The sequence below is a fragment of the Aotus nancymaae genome, unplaced genomic scaffold, assembly GCF_030222135.1.
Source record: "Aotus nancymaae isolate 86718 unplaced genomic scaffold, 86718_ANA_hifiasm-v0.15.2.pri h1tg000059l, whole genome shotgun sequence".
Classification (NCBI taxonomy): domain Eukaryota; kingdom Metazoa; phylum Chordata; class Mammalia; order Primates; family Aotidae; genus Aotus; species Aotus nancymaae.
Window position 1 is genome coordinate 26,276,521 of NW_026988473.1, and position 17,690 is coordinate 26,294,210.

Below are 17,690 nucleotides of genomic sequence, written 5' to 3' on the forward strand. Positions count from 1 at the left end.
CTGCTTCAGCCTCCCAAAGTGCTGAGATTACAGGTGTGAGCCACCACACCTGGCCAGATATGCCCTACTTTGAACAAACATTGCTAGAATCTGGAAGAATCTTCGGTTAGCCAAGGATTGCTTTTGAGGTTCACTCCAAAAACTGAGCTACCACTGGGGACAAATGGCCTCATAATTTTGAGTGTGTAAAAGTGCAGCGATTCCATCTCATAAGCACTAATATAATTTTTGATAACAATACACCCACAACAGGCATCATCTAGAAAACTAACAGGATCTCTTTTCCACTAGAGTGTATTGTTGTTGACTAATTGCTTTCAGTTATTAAGCTGGAAAAGACACACTGGGGAGAATGCTTTGGAGAGGCAAGTAAGGGCAGAACACAGAGAACCTAATTATTTCTCACCTTTCTCTTTCCTTTGTAGTTAATTAGCAAACATTCCTTTCTCCACCTTATTTCTTTGTTGAGGTCATATCAGCAATTGTCTGCCCTCCAGTTTATGCAAAACTACCTGAATAACTCAAAATGCAGAAGAGCTTGTCAACTTTCTTCCATGTCCTGTTGCCCAAAAATAAACAGCAATGGAATGTCTCAAACATATAGAAAAGTAGAAGTAAACAAAACCACCCAGATTTATGAGCAGTTCACTCTTTACCATACAGCTCAATGGTCTTTATTGTTTCAATATGGCCCAATCCACAGGGCAGAGCATGTGATTGGTGCAGTGGTTGCTGCGTGGCTTGGAAGTCACACGGATTTGAGTTCCAATTCTTGCCTACTAGCTGAGCAAATGTGGTCAAGGGTCTGTGGCTGAAATTCTGATTGATAAAGCAGGGATAATAATATCTACCTTGCTGTAGAGATGTCATGAGGTGATAATGTAAGCAAAGTATCAGAACAGTACCAAGCACATAGTAAGTGGTTATCATCAGCTTGTGTGTTTGCTGTGTGTGCTGAACAACCCTCATAAAGCTTGAGTCCATCTCCAGCTGAAGCTGTATTTATCAGGATCCACTCAACCACTATCCTGATCATTAACAACTCCTTATTTGTGGACTCATGAAGATAAGTCACTTCCGTCTGCGGGGCTTCAGACTTACTCCATCTTACACTTGTAGATGACTTTTTCCCCTGTCTCTGATTTTCAAAACAGGATGAAATTTTACAGAGTTTTATAGCACTGAACTTTATATAAAATCGAATGAGCCCGTGAAATAAGAGAGCAATTGGTTATAAGCAAGCCCCTTGATGAATGCGGGTATTTTTTGGGCTGTCTTTGTACCTGTCAGCATCTCCTTCTCTTCTTATAGTTAAGGTTATCTATGACTTTTCATGAAAGCAAAACAATTTTAAAAAATTGTGTTTGATTCAATGTTTCCCAACAATGGCTGAGCTTCAAATTCACCTGTGGTGCTTAAGATTATATATCTGTATACTTTTGTTTAAAATAATAGTATAAAAATTAATGTTTAAAAATATGTGTGTGTATATACATACATACTTACATACACCCAAGGCACATATGTGTATGTGTATACCTAACATATACACATACAAACATACACACACCACCACCACCAAAGCCCCACTAGAAAAATACTGAGAATCTCTAGGAGTGATGGGGCCAAATAGGAGGAGTTAATGTTCTACTCAGGTGAGGCTGTTATGGACCCAGTGTTGAGAATTACAATGGGTTAATTACTTGAAACTGTACCTATCTGAAGGATAGTTAAGGATTTTGGAATCAATCAGAAAGTCTTTTTTTTCCTTAAATAATTTTGCAGGCAAGATGCTGCTATTCCAAGTTCTCTGTTACAAATTATGTCTTCCATAGGAATGAAGCATACACACGGTCCATCCAAGCATACTGTGAATCAAAACACATGTCCAGCGCTGGAACAAAAGCCTTAGGACCACCTAACTGGATTCCACTGGAATGAGTCTCTGTGAAACCATGCCGAAGTCATTGTAAACAACCACCCGAAAGAAAACTACATGAAGAATAGCCAATAACAAAAGGATTGGATTTAACTCAATTTTGTAATAAAAAAAAAATATGATGCACACACTCCATCATTTTGTGAACAAAACATCACCAAACATTTGAAATTGGCCTAAGGGTACTGATATGAAGCCCAGCCTTATTGACCAGTGTTTCCAATACTCTCCTTCCACCTCCCCGTTCTTCATTCTCAATAGATATATCCTCTCATGGGTAATTAGGCAGAAAAATGTTTATTGACTGATCTTGAAAACTACAATGCATCTAAAGCTGGAGAACATTCAAAAACCATGCTTCTCTTTATTTATTTCAGTTTCCATGGCAAGAGGAAAATAAAAGGCAACTGTGTTTGAAAGCAACAATAAAAGAAGCAACATCTCTGGCAAGCAGGCAAACCTTAAAGAGTAAAAGTTATAAAGCCCCATGTAGACGATGCTACCTGCCTTCCCCCATCCATGGGGATGACTCTTAATGGCGCTGACTAAGTATAGGCACAAACTTGAGACCAAGAAGTTATTCTTAGAAGGTGCTAACTTTTATATTTCCTTTTAGGTTCCTGCTGCTAAGTTTCTCTTTCAATTGACCTCCAGAAATCAGACTGAAATCTATGGGGCTTTCCAGGCCACCTGATTCAAAGTAATCAGGGCAGGGTCAGAATGCTGGTTGACTTTTTTCAACAGAGACCTGGAATTTGTCCAGCTCTATCCCTCAGCAGAGTCAGCAGATAAAACGCCCTAGATGGTTAGATTTTCTAGTGTCTGTGGCAGGCATCTTCAAAACTGATTCCTCTGTCTCTGAAAAATCAAGGCCACCCCACCTTTAATTACTAATGTAGTAGTGTACTTCCCCTACTGCAACATCAGTCCCTTTTGTCACTTTTGCTTTGATTCAAGAGCCCTGACTAGTGTTAACTACAGCACTTTGATTTCTCTTTCTATAAAGGCTATCAAGTACCAAGTCATTTGTTTCTGAAACCATGTAACCCAGTGACATATTCTCCTGGATTAAACTCCAAGAGCCCTTTCAGTTTCTAACACTTTGTTTTCTTTTAAAAAAAATATTTAAAATTTAAAATTTTTATTTTTATTTTTTTGAGACAGAGTCTCACACGGTCACCTAGGCTGGAGTACAGTGGTATGATCTCAGCTCACAGCAACCTTCGCCTTCCAGGTTCAAGTGATTCTCCTGCCTCAGCCTCCTGAATAGCTGGGATTACAGCCACATGCCACCATGCCTGGCTAATTTTTTGTATTTTTAATAGACACAGGGTTTCACCATGTTGGCCAGGCTGTTCTCAAACTCCTGACCTCAAGTGATCCATCTGCCTCAGATTACAAAGTACTGGGATTACAGGCGTGAGCCACCATGCCCAGCCAGTTTTCTTCTCTCTCTCTCTCTTTTTTTTTTTTTTTTTTAAAGGGAGGGGATTCCCTCAGTGGATTTACTTAGAGTGAAAATGGTATCTTGGCTTTGGATTTGCCCTTGCTTTCATTCATGTGCATACTTTTTATTTAACTTTTTGTTGTAGGTAGGCTCTCCTCTACCTAAAAAACCAAAGGGAAAAAACCTAGTTCTTTAATTTACTCACATCCTGTTACGCTTTCACAAGCTGTTCATTTTCATACCAAGCCTCATCTTCTGCTGCCAACATCCTAGTCTGAAGCTGGGAGAAGGTCAACTGGAAGTGGTCCTGACCTCAGAGGGAGAGAACTCCTGGGTACCTCTTCCCAGCAGCCCTAGGCTATTTCAAAATGTCAGCAGGTCCAATCCTAGAAGAAAATAGCACTTACTTCAACCTGCTGGGGCGTGGTGAGGTCTAAACAATACATGAACTGACAAAATCTGCCAGTTCCTGAGAACTGCCAGAGAACTGCCTGAGAACTCAAGAGATAAACAGTAAGAGGTATGGTCAACCTTCAGGGGAATGTGGAGACTATCTCGATGTAACAAAAATAAAGGAATAATGTGCTCTGCAGCTTTAGAAAGGAACTCTCCTCCTTCCTGAGGGTGCCTCGGTGTCCCTGGCTCTAAGAGACCACCTAACCAGCAAGGTTGATAGCATGACCCTGACTCCACTGAAAACTTGGGCCTATAGACTAGCTTATTCTAAAGGGTGGTTTTTAATTCTAAAAAAATTTTTTTTTAACTTTTAATTTTTTTTTTTTTTTTTTTTTTTTTTTAAGAGACAAGGTCATGCTTTGTTGCCCAGGATGGAGTGCAGTGGTGCCATTTAGGCTCACTGCAGCTTTGACCTCTCAGGCTCAAATAATTCTCCCACCTCAGCCTCCCGAGTACTGGGGACTACAGGCATGCACCACCATGCTTGGCTAATATTTTGTATCTTTTTGTTTCATTTTGTTTTTTGGGTTGGTTTGTTTTTTTGTAGAGACAGGGTTTCACCATGTTGCCCAAGCTGATCTCAAACTCCTGGGCTCAAGCGATTCACCTACCTCTGCCTTGCTAAACTGCTGGGACTACAGATGTGAGCCACCACTGTGCCCACATGAACCACAGGTCTTTTAACTTTTTCAGTTCCAGCTGGCAAACCCACTACCTGCTCTTCCTAGGCAGCAACCCTTGGTTACTATCCAACCATCTATTACTGTCAAAGCAAAGGTCCATGGCCCTCAAAGTGTGGGAGCTCTGACCATTGGCTACCTATCATTTTGCCCTCTGAAATCCTTGTATTTCTTTCTGAATTCACACATTCAGAATTGCCAATGTATTCTTATGCTATAAAGTCCTCAAGGACCTAGAAACAGAAATTCCATTTGACCCAGCAATCCCATTACTGAGTATATATCCAAAGGATTATTAATCGTTCTACTATAAGGACATATGCACATGAATGTTCACTGCAGCACAGTTTACAATAGCAAAGACCTGGAACCAACTTAAATGCCCATCGATGATAGACGGGACAGGGAAAATGTGGCACATATATACCATGGAATATTATGCAGCCATCAAAAATGATGAGTTCGTGTCCTTTGTAGGGACATGGCTGAACCTGGAAACCATCATTCTCAGCAAACTGACACAATAACAGAAAAACACCGCATGTTCTCACTCATAGGTGGGTGTTGAACAATGAGAATACATGGACACAGGGAGGGGAGCACTACACACTGGGGTCTGTTGGGGGGAAATAGGAGAGGGGACAGTGGGGGGTGGGGAGTTGGGGAGAGATATCATGGGGAGAAATGCCAGATATAGGTGAAGGGGAGGAAGGCAGCAAATCACACTGCCACATGTGTACCTATGCAACAATCTTGCATGTTCTTCACATGTACCCCAAAACCAAAAAAAAATATATATATATATATATAAATAAATAAAAATATGTAAGTCCTCCACTATATGCCCATCCCAAAAGCCTAAGCGAGCAAGATTAATTAATCTAGGAAATGGTTACTCTACGGAAATCTGACCTTCTCATTGCCCAATAATAATGGACCACTGAAGAGTTGCCTCAGTTGGCAGGGAGCCCACATGTTAGCTCACACACTACCCCTAATAGCCATTTAACTTTGGGAAAAGACCTGCCTTTCCTCTAGACATTAGTTTTCTCCTCTTTAGAAATGAGAAGCTGGTTAGCCAATCAGTCATGTCTCTTTCAGGTATATGTTCTACGCTTTGCAACTGCAAAGTTGACAATCTGAGAATCTGTGCATGCCAAAGGGGCTTAAAAAATAATAGTACCTAGCACTTAAGCACTTGATGTGTATAAACTCGTTTAATCCTCTCAATAACCCTATGAGGTAGGTATTATAATTATTACTCCTATATTTTAGATGAGAAAAGAAGACAGAGAGAGAGGATGAGTAACTTGACCCATCAACTGGTGTCGTAAGGCTGGAGTACATATACAGGATAATGGGCAGATCTGAAGACTAAGCTTCCTTGACGTTTGCATGCTTAGGTTATAGAGGGAGTGTGAGAATCATAGCTATTCTGCCAATCAACACCATTTACAAAAAAACCAAGACTGGAGCTAGAGTCTTGTTACTTGTCCTCATTGTTACCTGTTGGATTCTCTTGGCATTATTTAGTGCATGTCATTACCATAGAAAAATACAAGCATTTTTATGGCAATGGTGTATATTAGGGGGATTCTGACAGCAAAGCCTAGAGTCACTCCAAGATAAAACGATCAGTTTGGGATCTCTTGGCCACCTACTGACCTGTCAGTGTATTGAGGCAGTTCAGGGTGGGAAATACATCAAATGATCCTGGAGGAGGTAATACAAGAGGCCAGGCAGAGAGTGACTTATTTATTTATTAATTATCTATTTATTTATTTTTGGTAGAGACAGAATCTCGCTATGTTGCCCAGGCTGGTCTTGAACTCCCACCTTGGCTCCCAAAGTGCTAGGATTACAGATGTGAGCCACCATGCCCAGATCCAGAGAGTGACTCTTGACTAGTTTGGAGAAATAAACTGACTTAGTGGGTCTTCAAAACACAGACAATTGGAGATCCTGACTGCCCTTTTCTAATCTCCAGCATGCGGCTCTGCAGAAGCAAGTGTCTTTCATTGAGTCTGACCCTACCTGAGTGAGATTTTTTGCAGAGGAAAGGACAACATGCTTATTTTTTAAAATGGGTCCACTAAGAACCCCCAAACCAAACAAGGAAACCAGGAAAGTTGCTTGCCAATCTACTACAGAGAAGTAATGATGGGAACTTGTAATACTATCTAGATTCTGAGCTAATTGCTCTAGGGCCCAGGGTCCTGAATGGTGCCTCTTTTCAATGCTTATTTACCATAGTTTCATAGAAACATGACCAAGTGTCAGTTAGTTCTGTACCCTTAGGGTTTTTTCCACCAGTAATCCTCTTGGCACAGGGTGAGGCTGAGCAGGGAACAATATCATATAACTCTGGCTGCCACTGTCCTTACGCAAACCAGCATATCCACAAGTTACTACCACCTTTTGGGGGAAACCAACACACTGCTGGTGGACACAGCTTCAGGCTGCTAGTGGTAACTGATATATACCATTGCAACTTGGAAGGAATTCTATATATTGATACTTTCTTTGATTCTATCAGCCAAATGGCTTTGTGGCATACATACTATTGTAGTGAATGAAATAACTTTCTTTCCCTTGAGCCAAAAGCACATAATAAGCTATGATTCTTAGCTGCTATGCTATGTATTTACCTACTGTACTTTGTAACCCAGGAAGGCTACGAATCATCCTTCCTAACTTTTCAGCTTTAACAAAACAGGTTACTTTTAATACAGTCTCTTCTTTATCTAGATTTATTTGTTCTGAACCCTAACACATTCTTAGGGCATTATTTCTTACTGAAGACTACTCTCCCTTAGTGTTTGCTTAATGATATTTTTTTGTTCAAGTTCATTATGGGTGTCTGCTTGCCCTTTAATTTTCTTTTTCCCAAGGCTTTATATTCCTAGGAATACCTGAGTTACAAGTTATATCGCCAATATTCACCAATCCCAGGCAGGGGGCATATTTTATTGCCTTTCTCTCTTCTCTTCCATGGGTTGCTTAACATTCTGATTTCTTTTAGGAGTGGAGCTCCAAGACAATCTCTGACCCTGCCCTTCTTACTCATTAACTTTAATTACCAAAAAATGCCACCAATATCATTCAAACACTAGTTCAGGAATTACCATGTGCTGCGCACTCAACTGGGTGCTGGAGATACTAACAAGAAGAAACATGATCTGTTCTCAGGAAGCTCACAATATGGTGAATGTGATAATTCAGGTCATGACAAAACAAAGCAGGAAGTACTCCAAGGAAAGGTGAGAAGGCATTTACAGGTGTGCAGAGGACTGCTTGACCCAACCTAGAAGAATCCAGAAAAACTCATCCAAGAGCCAAGAAGAGGTTATGCTTCACCTGAACCTTAAAAGACAAGTAGCAGTCATTTTGGGGGAGTCCAAACAATGGATGGGTTGATGTGGATACAGCAAAGGACATAGTTAAAGAGTCATGGCCAAATCATGAAGGGTTTTGTCCCTTGGACTAAGAAATTTGAGCTTTATCTTGAAGTAGAGAGAAGCCACCAATTTCGAGCCACAGAGAACTGTAATATAGCATGTATCATGTGTGAAAGGACAAATTTCATGCTACTTTCCTAAAAGTAAGATTCTGTGTCCCCATTTGCTTCGTCTCACATTGCTTCTTGGTCCCAGCGACAGCACACAGAGCACCAGAAAACTCAGTTCACCCGAATTGAGAAATTGGGTTGATTTCCACTTCCATAGGATAGTGGAATATCTGCAGGATGGCAGTGGAGCTGACCCAGTACCCCAAGGTAGCAGTAGTGAAACATTTCCTTAGCACCAATTCATGAAGCCAGTCTACCCCTCCAGGACACTTACAAACATGATCTTTTCTAAGCTCTCCAAGATTGCTGTGCATGTTCCATATTCTGGTCTGCAGAAGGAGAAAGGGTACTGATCATCCTGGAAGCCTTCCTGGAACAGGATCTCTTTGCACAGGGTCATAAAATGAGGGATCCAGATGGTACAGGGAAGCGTAAATAGCAGTTGGAGATGGGACAATAAGGGAGAGACACAGGTCAGCAAACCCCACATGTGACATGTCAAACTCAGGGAGTAGGGGAAGAGGTGGGAGACACAGTACAAGAGATCAAAAGATCCACTGTTTCCCTGTATTCCATGAAAACATTACTGCACAGAGTATTACAACATTTCCAAGTTGGAGACACTAAAGTACAAAGGTGTAAATTGCCTAAGCACAGAGATGAGGCAGTGGGAAATTAATAAAACAAATCACATGCCTCTGTTTCTAATTTCTTTGCCATGCCCAAGAATAGTCTGTCAAATCAAGTTAGACATTCTGTCTTTGAAATCACGCATTTATAGAGCTTAAGGAAGTTTTCCAATGGAAATGTCATTATTCTAAAAAAATAACAACAACAAAAAAAAAACAGCTCAAGTAATGCCCTAATCATTTCCTATTATTGCTTGTATCTGGACTTGGATGCTCCTTGTAGCTGCAGGATTTGGAAGCTGTTCAGGAAAACAACTGGATTGCTAATAATCCCTGAATAATTCTTTTTATTTTCTTCTGTGGACATTAGCCTTTTAATTTTTCCACAAGGAATTCTGGGCCAATTTAACTAATAAATAACAACAGAATTTTCTGAGTGCATGGTACTTTTGCTTTATCTGATTTCATGGCTTTCCTGCTCCATGACAACCCACTGTCTTTTCCCTCATATGTATGTTTTATGACTTTTTTCAGGCATTTAAAAGAAAAGCTTTAACACTTTTGCTGAAGCTAAGATGCCTCAGTTTTCATTAGTGACTTCACTGGCCAGGAGGTGTTACAGAGACTACTAGATAGTTTCAAAATTACTTGCTCAGTCACGTTGTCCACAATTGACTCTCAGCCAGTGAAAAGGAAGATGGCCGAATAGGAACAGCTCTGGAGTGCAGTTCCCAGCGAGAAGAACGCAGAGGGTGAATGATCACAGCATTTCCAAACGTGTTTTTACTGCCCACAGACCAGGAGATTCCCGGGCTGAAAAGCGCTACGGGTTTCCACCATGGCTGTTTCCGCTGGTGCTGCGGGTCTCTGCACAAAATCTCACAGAAATCTGGGCAGACGTTTCAATTGGCTCCTGGAATGCCAGGGATACAGAGCCACCCATTCAACTGAAAAAAAGGGGGCTGAAACAGGGAGCCAGGTGATCTGGCTCAGCAGGTCCTACCCCCCACAAAGACCAACGTTCTGAAACATTCTGGATTGAGAGTTTCGCAGCAAGCACAGCTGGACCTGGGACAGTCCTGCTCAGTGGGGGGAAGGGTGTCCGCCATTACCAAGGCAGTTCTAACTGTACCTCTGTAAACAAAACTGCAAAGAAGTTCACACAGCAGCTGGGCAAAGCCCACGGCAGTTCAGCAACGCCTCTGCTGGCAGACTGTGACGAGACTACCTCCTTGCTGGGCAGGGCATCTCTGAAAATAGGCAGTAGCACATCAGGAACTTATAAATAAAGCCCCACCTTCCCAGGACAGAGTACCTGGGAAAAAAGGCGGTTATGAGTTCCACTGCAGCAGACGTAAACATACCTACCCAGCAGCTTTGAACCAAACAATGGAGCTCCCAGTTCAGCACTTGAGCTCCTATAAAGGACAGACTGTCTCCTCAAGCAGCTCCCCAACCTCCTTATATCTAAGGAGACACCTCATAAAGGAGAGCTCAGGCTGACATCTGGCAGGTACCCTTCTGGAACGAAGATAACAGAAGAAGAAACCAGCAGCAATGCTTACTGTTCTGCAGCTGCTGCAGGTGATCCCTAAGCAAGCAGGGTATGGAGTGAACCTCCAGCAGTCCTATAGCAGAGGGGCCTGATGGTTAGAAGGAAAACTAAGAAACAGAAAGAAATAACTTAAACATCAACAAAAAGGACGTCCACTCAGAGACCACAACTGACTCTCAGCCTAGCAAAAGAGAAGTTCTTGTGTTTACTGTCCTGAATATACCCTTATGGTAGTATGCAGCCTCCCCAGATCCCCTCAGTTAGGGTCACATTTCCTATTTTACAGTTACAATGCAACAGACTCTGGGTACTGTTCAATGAATATAGATTTAATGTAATAGGTATATTTCTGCAAACATATATGTAAATGAGGATTTTGTAAGCACCATTTAAAATTACCTGAAGGGTATTTTCTAAGTAACTGTGAATCTTTTTGTAAAGCAAAACTCCTTCTTAAAAATAACATCATTCTTTATTTAATGTGTTTTAAGTTTAGGTTTTCATGGACTAATTTCAAAAAATGATGGAGGCCACCATCTTTTTCGTTTGTTGAGTAAGCTTTAAACCAACACAAGAGGCCATCACGCTTTGCCCTTAAGCTTTACTAAACAATGACATTTGAGCATGTGGGCTACCGAGACAGAAAAGTTCCCCCATGAGTCAGCAGCCAGCCCCAGCAAAATATCTCATGGTTCCAACTAACTAACCCACAGCCTTTCATATTCAGTTCTGCTTTCTCAGTGGTCTCTAGGAGTCTAATTTCTGGTTAGGAACTAAGAAATTGGATTGATTTCCACTTCCATAGGACAGCGGGATATCTGCAGGATGGCAGGGGGGCTGGCCCAGTACCCCAAGTTACCAGTAGTGAAAAGAGTGGCTGAGCCCCAGGATCTAGAGCACATGAACTCTTTCCCACCTCAAACCCCCATTCCACCCTCCACCCCATGGGGTCCTGAAGGAGATGAGCAGAGAACAAGACCTGGCAAAGAGAGGTTGTTGATGGGGTTCCTACCTCAAGGCCTGATGTCTTACCTTAGACTCACCTCCAGGAGTGGGGCCCTGGGTTTCATATTTTGAAAAGCAGGGCATATTGGCATATGTCTTCCCCAACCCCCATCACCACTGCCATTGGAATGCCTAAGGTCAGTGGTGTGCTGAAGCTGGCTTGTATCAGCTTGTGAGAGCTGATTGTTAAACTTTTAAGAACTTTGCAAGCTGGTTATTAAACATAGCCATTACTAAAAATTAAATTATATAAGCTTAGAATTCAATAAATTTTATCAAAAGCAAAGTAAATACTCAAAGCTCACCTCTTCCTAGTCATTTACTATTATCTATGTTCTTGAGGTTTTTACCTCTATTGTATTTTTAATGGTGGAAACAGTACACAATGATGTACAGTTATGCATCTCCTCCTAATTCTACACTCAGTGACATTACATTGGAAGCTTGAAATCAGAGCATTTATACCACAGGAATCAGCAAATGCTACAAATCTGGGATTGATTTATTGTGGACTATCTCTAGACAATCCACAATAAATGTCATGTTTGTAGCTGGTACACTGTGAATAGCACAAAATTTGAGAAAATATTCTTCCAGTATTTGAAAGTTGTCTGATTTAGTAGAGAAAGTACTCTCTTCATTGACAAACAAGTGAACTTCTAACTTATGTCACTGTTGTTTTAACTTTTATCTTATTCTTTTGTGTAAAGGAAAATATCAACCAACAATCAGGTCAGAAACCATACTTATTCATCAACTGCAACCATAGTTTGGCTGCAAATAAAAGAGTTCTTTAAGATCAGGGAAAGCATTCTGTGATAACATACAATAAGGAGTATTGTATGTTCTATAATTCTTTGTAAGTTGTATATTTTACTACTTGTAAATCAATAAAATTTATAACAGACTTACAATTGGTTATATATGCACATGCACGTCTTCTCCAAAGAGCTCCTTGTTAAACATTTACCTGGCTCACTACTGCCTAAGCGAAGAACAGAAACAGGTTAAACAGCCTCCCGGGCTTCTATCCCATAGGTTCACACCCTTATCTCAGCCCTTTAGTTTACTCTTCTCCTGTCAAGAAGAAAACAAAGAATAGAAATCTTTGTATAATTAGACCAAAAGGAAAAGAAATATTCCCTAAGATCCAAGGCAGATAATTTAATCTGCCTAATCCAGCCGTTCCTAAGAAGGCTGCCTCTCAAGTAGGAATGGCTTGAGGCTGATCTGACCACATCTGCCATGTGGATAAACTGAGAGCAATCTTAACAGATGGCAGCCTTGGGACCGTAGCCTAATATTCTCCCTTTTAATGAGTCCACATCAGATGGCTCCTCGGGGGCAGTGGGGAAGAAGCAGGGAACAAAAGCAGTTTCTCTTGCTTCTGGGTCAGATCTCGTACATGTTTGGGGGTACATAACAAAAGATCAGTGAGCATTTCTGCCTTCCACCATGTGGAGTTCACATGAACATCACAGCTTTGTGTACAATTATTTTAAAATCATCATTACTTGTATTTGAAAACGCCTTGGTAAAGATGAAATAAAACACAAATACCAGACAAATATATGGAATCTTTAAAAATCCTGTTGTTACTCAATGGTCTTGTTTGGGCTTTAGGCCAATGCTAATAACCAACACTAACCACTAAGGAGTGTCTTTTGGTGCAGGAAAAGAAATACAGTGAAACTTTAAATTTTGCTTTTTAAATGGCCAGCTCTGCCTCTCATCAAATCAGATGACTGACTGACCATATTATTCTTGAGCTCCTGTGCATGTGTCTATTTAACTTTTTTTACATACTTCCATAAAATTGTATGTTCTATATTTTTCATGAAACATACCATAAGTATTTTTCGATGTTAGTCTTATTCCCCCCTACACCTTCTCCTTAATAATTTTTTCCCTTAAAAAAAAGCAAAAGTCCACCAAATATCTGTTATCTGAGTATCATAAGGTAGAAACCTTGGCTAAAGAGTCATTCCCTAATTAAAGGGAGTGTAATTTTTCATTTATGAAAAACCACAACTGGGAGAGATTTTAAAAAGGAGTCTTCAGGTTAGTGCCTTTCAATGTCTTATTTATGGTATCATAAAAAATAAACCTACAAGATTACTTATCTGGCCTCCAAAGAAGAAATAAGTCAATGCTACTAGCATAAAATGTTCACATGTCCACCCACTATAAAAGAGAGACTGGCCTCAGAACATTGTACAAAAAAGCATAATGTTATGGGCTAGTCTTGACAAACAGTGCTTTTACTTTATCAGTATGTTTTTGACAGCTAGACACAGAACACTCCAGCAGGATTCCCCCAGTCCCTCAAAAAAGGAATGCATTTGGTGGTGGTCAGACTGACACACTGAAAGGGTTGGAGCAGGGATGAGTGGGAAATCCAATCGGTCTGGCATCCTTAACAGGGTGTCAGCCTTGTGTTAATACTGTACAAAATAGTTGTGTTGGTAACAGTAAGAATGACAGGGCAAGTGACATACTTTAAACTTGCAAAATAATCTGGGGAAAACCAAGGAGGTATTTCTACCTGCCAATCTCTGCTAACTGCATAGAAAGAACATGTATTTCAACCACAAGGTCATTTATTATATTTTCCTTTTAAAATTTTATTAGACTTTCCCCCCCGTAACTTGTCATCCCAGAGCAAAACTAAAGAACTCTTCAGTCATCACCCTATAACTTCTCCTCTAAATAAGAACACTGAGGTATTATTTTCCTTTTTGACTCTTAATTATTAATTCACACCAGCTACCACTCCCCTTCATGAATCAGAAGATTAAAGGAATACACTATACATTAATATTAAAATCTAAAGGAAACCAAATGTCAAATTACTGTGGTTTTAGCCACAGCCTTATTTCTATGACATGTGCAATCCCTGTAGAAGATGCTCCCGAGAAGTTCAACAGGCTGTGTGCACTATATCAAAAGAGAGCTATTACCCAACTCATAAATATCTTTTTAACGTGCTGAACTCCAAAATTTCTTAATAGGCATTTTTAAAAGGAGACTTGTGAGACTCTGGGGTCAGACTGCCTGCCTTGAATCTGGTCACTGTGTAATCTTAGATTTAAGTTACTTCATGAACCTCCTGTGAAATACGAATACCTTTCTGTGAAATATTGGTAACACAATCTATCTTATTGGGTTTTGGTGAAGACTTAATGAGTTAATAATATGTATAAAATATTCAGAACAATGTCTGGAATACAGTAAGTTAGCTATTAGTATCATATTACATTTTCATGGTCAGCATATGTATAATTTGAAGAAAAGGTCTTTATTTAATGAGAACCAAGTAATTAGATAACTAGAAAAATATTGAAATATCTACCTAGAAAATAAAAGTCCTATAATTTCCCAAGTAAAATGATACTTATTAATCTATATGTACCAGTTTTTCCATTTTTAAGACTTTTTACAGCTGGGGATGGTGGTTCATGCCTGTAGTCCTAGCACTTTGAGAGGCTGAGGCAGGAGGATCACTTGAGGCCAGGAGTTCGAGACCAGCTTGGACAATAAAGCAAGACCCCCATCTCTACAAAAAAAATAAAAAATTAGCCAGGCACAATAGTACACACTTGTAGTCTCAGCTACTCGCTGAGGTGGGAGGATCTCCTGAGCCCAGAAGTTGGAGGCTGTAGTGAGCTATGATCACATCACTGCATTCCAGCCTAGGCAAAAGAGAGACCCTGTCTCAAAAAAAAAAAAGAAAAGAAAAGAAAAAAGACGTTTTATGAAGCTATTCCTCTCAGTATTTTCCTAAGTTGCAAGGAGTCATTTGGTAAATAAGAAAATAAATACACAAAAGCCGTGTACCCTACTGAATCTTGAGTTTCCATTTTGTCCAAGTCACTGTCTCATGCATTCTCAGTTCATAGAAATAATGACTTTCAGCAATCTCTAGTAAAAATAGCAAAAATTGAAAAAGGCGGAATTAGGGTTTGCTCTCAAAATAGGTACATTGATATTAAGTGTCCATTCTCATTCTTCTAAAGGTGTATAAAACATGTAAAGTATAAAGAGAGCCAGGTACAGTGGCTCACACCTGTAATCAATCCTAGCACTCTGGGAGGCTGAGGTGGGCATATCATGAGGTCAGGAGATCCAGACCATCCTGGCTAACATGGTGAAACTCCATCTCTACTAAAAATACAAAAAATTAGCTGGGTGTGGTGGCGGGCACCTGTAGTCCCAGCCACTTGGGAGGCTGAGGCAGGAGAATTGCTTGAACCCAGAGGTGGAGGTTGCAGTGAGCTGAGATTGCACCACTGTACTCTGGCCTAGGTGACAGAGTGAGACTCCATTTCAAAAAAAAAATAATAAGTATAAAGAGAATACCTGAAACTCATCATGACATTCTGACTAGTATTTAACAGGTGAAGACAGAATACTTTATTAATTTCTTATTAATTTACCAGTAATAGACAATATGGTGTCAAAATAAAATGCCCACAATAATGTATTTAGTAAGTAAAAAAATCTAGTTAACTGTGGGAGCTGTGCAATTCATGAGCTACATGGTACTAGCAGGTGTATAAGTTGGCTTCCCACATCTCAAACATTCATTTTGAACTAATGAAGAGCATACTAACTTGATTTTTAGCATTAAAAATACTGAATGTTAAAATTAAAATTTGATTTTCACTCACTCCTATAGTTTTGCAATTAGCTCAAGAGTCCAAAGATGCTTATGATTCTCTGAAAATAACTTTAAAGACGGTCCCCTTGAGAACAAAACAATGGGTGTCAAGATATGTAAAGAGGCATTTGCACACACAAGACACCTTCAAAAAAAAAAAAAAAAAAAGCCAGGGGCAGATAAGAGGTAGGAGAATTGAAGAACTGAAATATATTTTGATTAAACAAAGGATAAGTGTTTATTCCTTTCTTTAGGCCCAATGAATTGACAAGAAATATTTTCTTGGCAAATAGTAGGATGTAAACAAAGCTTTCTCCGAACAACTAACATGCCATGTGAGTAATTTTCCTTCCAACTAAAAGTTTTTAGGCTTTGTTGGAATTATTGTTGTGGTGTGTAGACAGATATTGAGCTAAGGTCTTGGAAAAATGAACTAATGAATTTATGTATTTGGGTGTTAAATATTTAGTTACTGAAGTTAGAGAAACCAGAGAAAAAGTGGAGTGGGTTATACTCAGTAATGCAAAAAGCTGGTTCAAATGTCACCTAATCAATAAAGCCTTCTTCTCAACTATGCACATGCTTTGATTATAGAATTTGCTGAATTATGTTTGGGCATGTAAATATCACTTACCTATAAACTGACAGAGGGTAAAGGATGTTAGCTATGCATAGCAGATATTCACAGTTGTGAATGCATAATATATTTCGACATTTTAAGCTATCTTATTATCTGGTATAATTCCAAATTATAAGATTACATTTTATTTCCCAGACTCTCTGGTTAGGCTTTTGTGCCATTTATAAATTTACTGTCTCTCGGCTTCAAAATGGTGCACATCCAGTGGTGTTTGACCCTGCTGTTTGCCCAGAATAGCAGCCCCAGCTTGGCCTAATCAACACCTTTGCATGGTCTTCTCAACAGACACCACATACCCCAGGCCTCCCACCTGCAGTGGCACCCTGACCCTGTCAGCGTGCCAGCTGAGGCTTACCTGTGTCCTGGATGGTTGCTTCCTGATTGCTTGGCAACTAGGAAGAGATCCAGCCTGGTGACCCAATGAACTTCTCCACAATAAACTACTGAACCCTAACTGATTAGACCATGACTGATACAGTTATCAATACAGAAGACTGGGGCCTCGGAAATGAAAACTATGGTAACTACTTTTGGTCTTAACTTGGATAAGAATCAAGTTATTTATAGAAAGTAGCAGCTTCTAGAACGTTCTTTTATACCTAGAGGCAGTAAGCCCCACATGCTTCTATTTTTCTAAACCTTCTATTTAGAGGTACAAGTGATGACACACATTAGTTATTTCAGGTTAAGAGCTGTTCATAATGAAAACAACAACAAAAAATCCCTCAGTACTTTCTGTACACTTACTAGAAAAGGTACAAAGAGAGCCAATATAGAGAATTTTAAGAGTGGTTATGTAGTAAACACATTAGCTTTAATTCTGAAGAACAGGACCTCAGGACCTTCAGTTATTTTAGGTGGAAAACACCATCTTTGCATATAGAACTTTCAGCTGCAGCAGCACAACTTAGAAAGCTGCACATTACAATGCGGTGAGTCTGGGCTTTGGTGCTACACAGACCTGGGCTCCAATCCCAGTTGTGGTACTTGCGAGCTTTGGCCAACTTACATAATCTCTGAATTTGTATGTGTAATTTCTGAGATTCTATGTGGGAGGTAAATGTTACATCATCCACGATGATTGATAAGTACTAAACACTTCCTGCATATA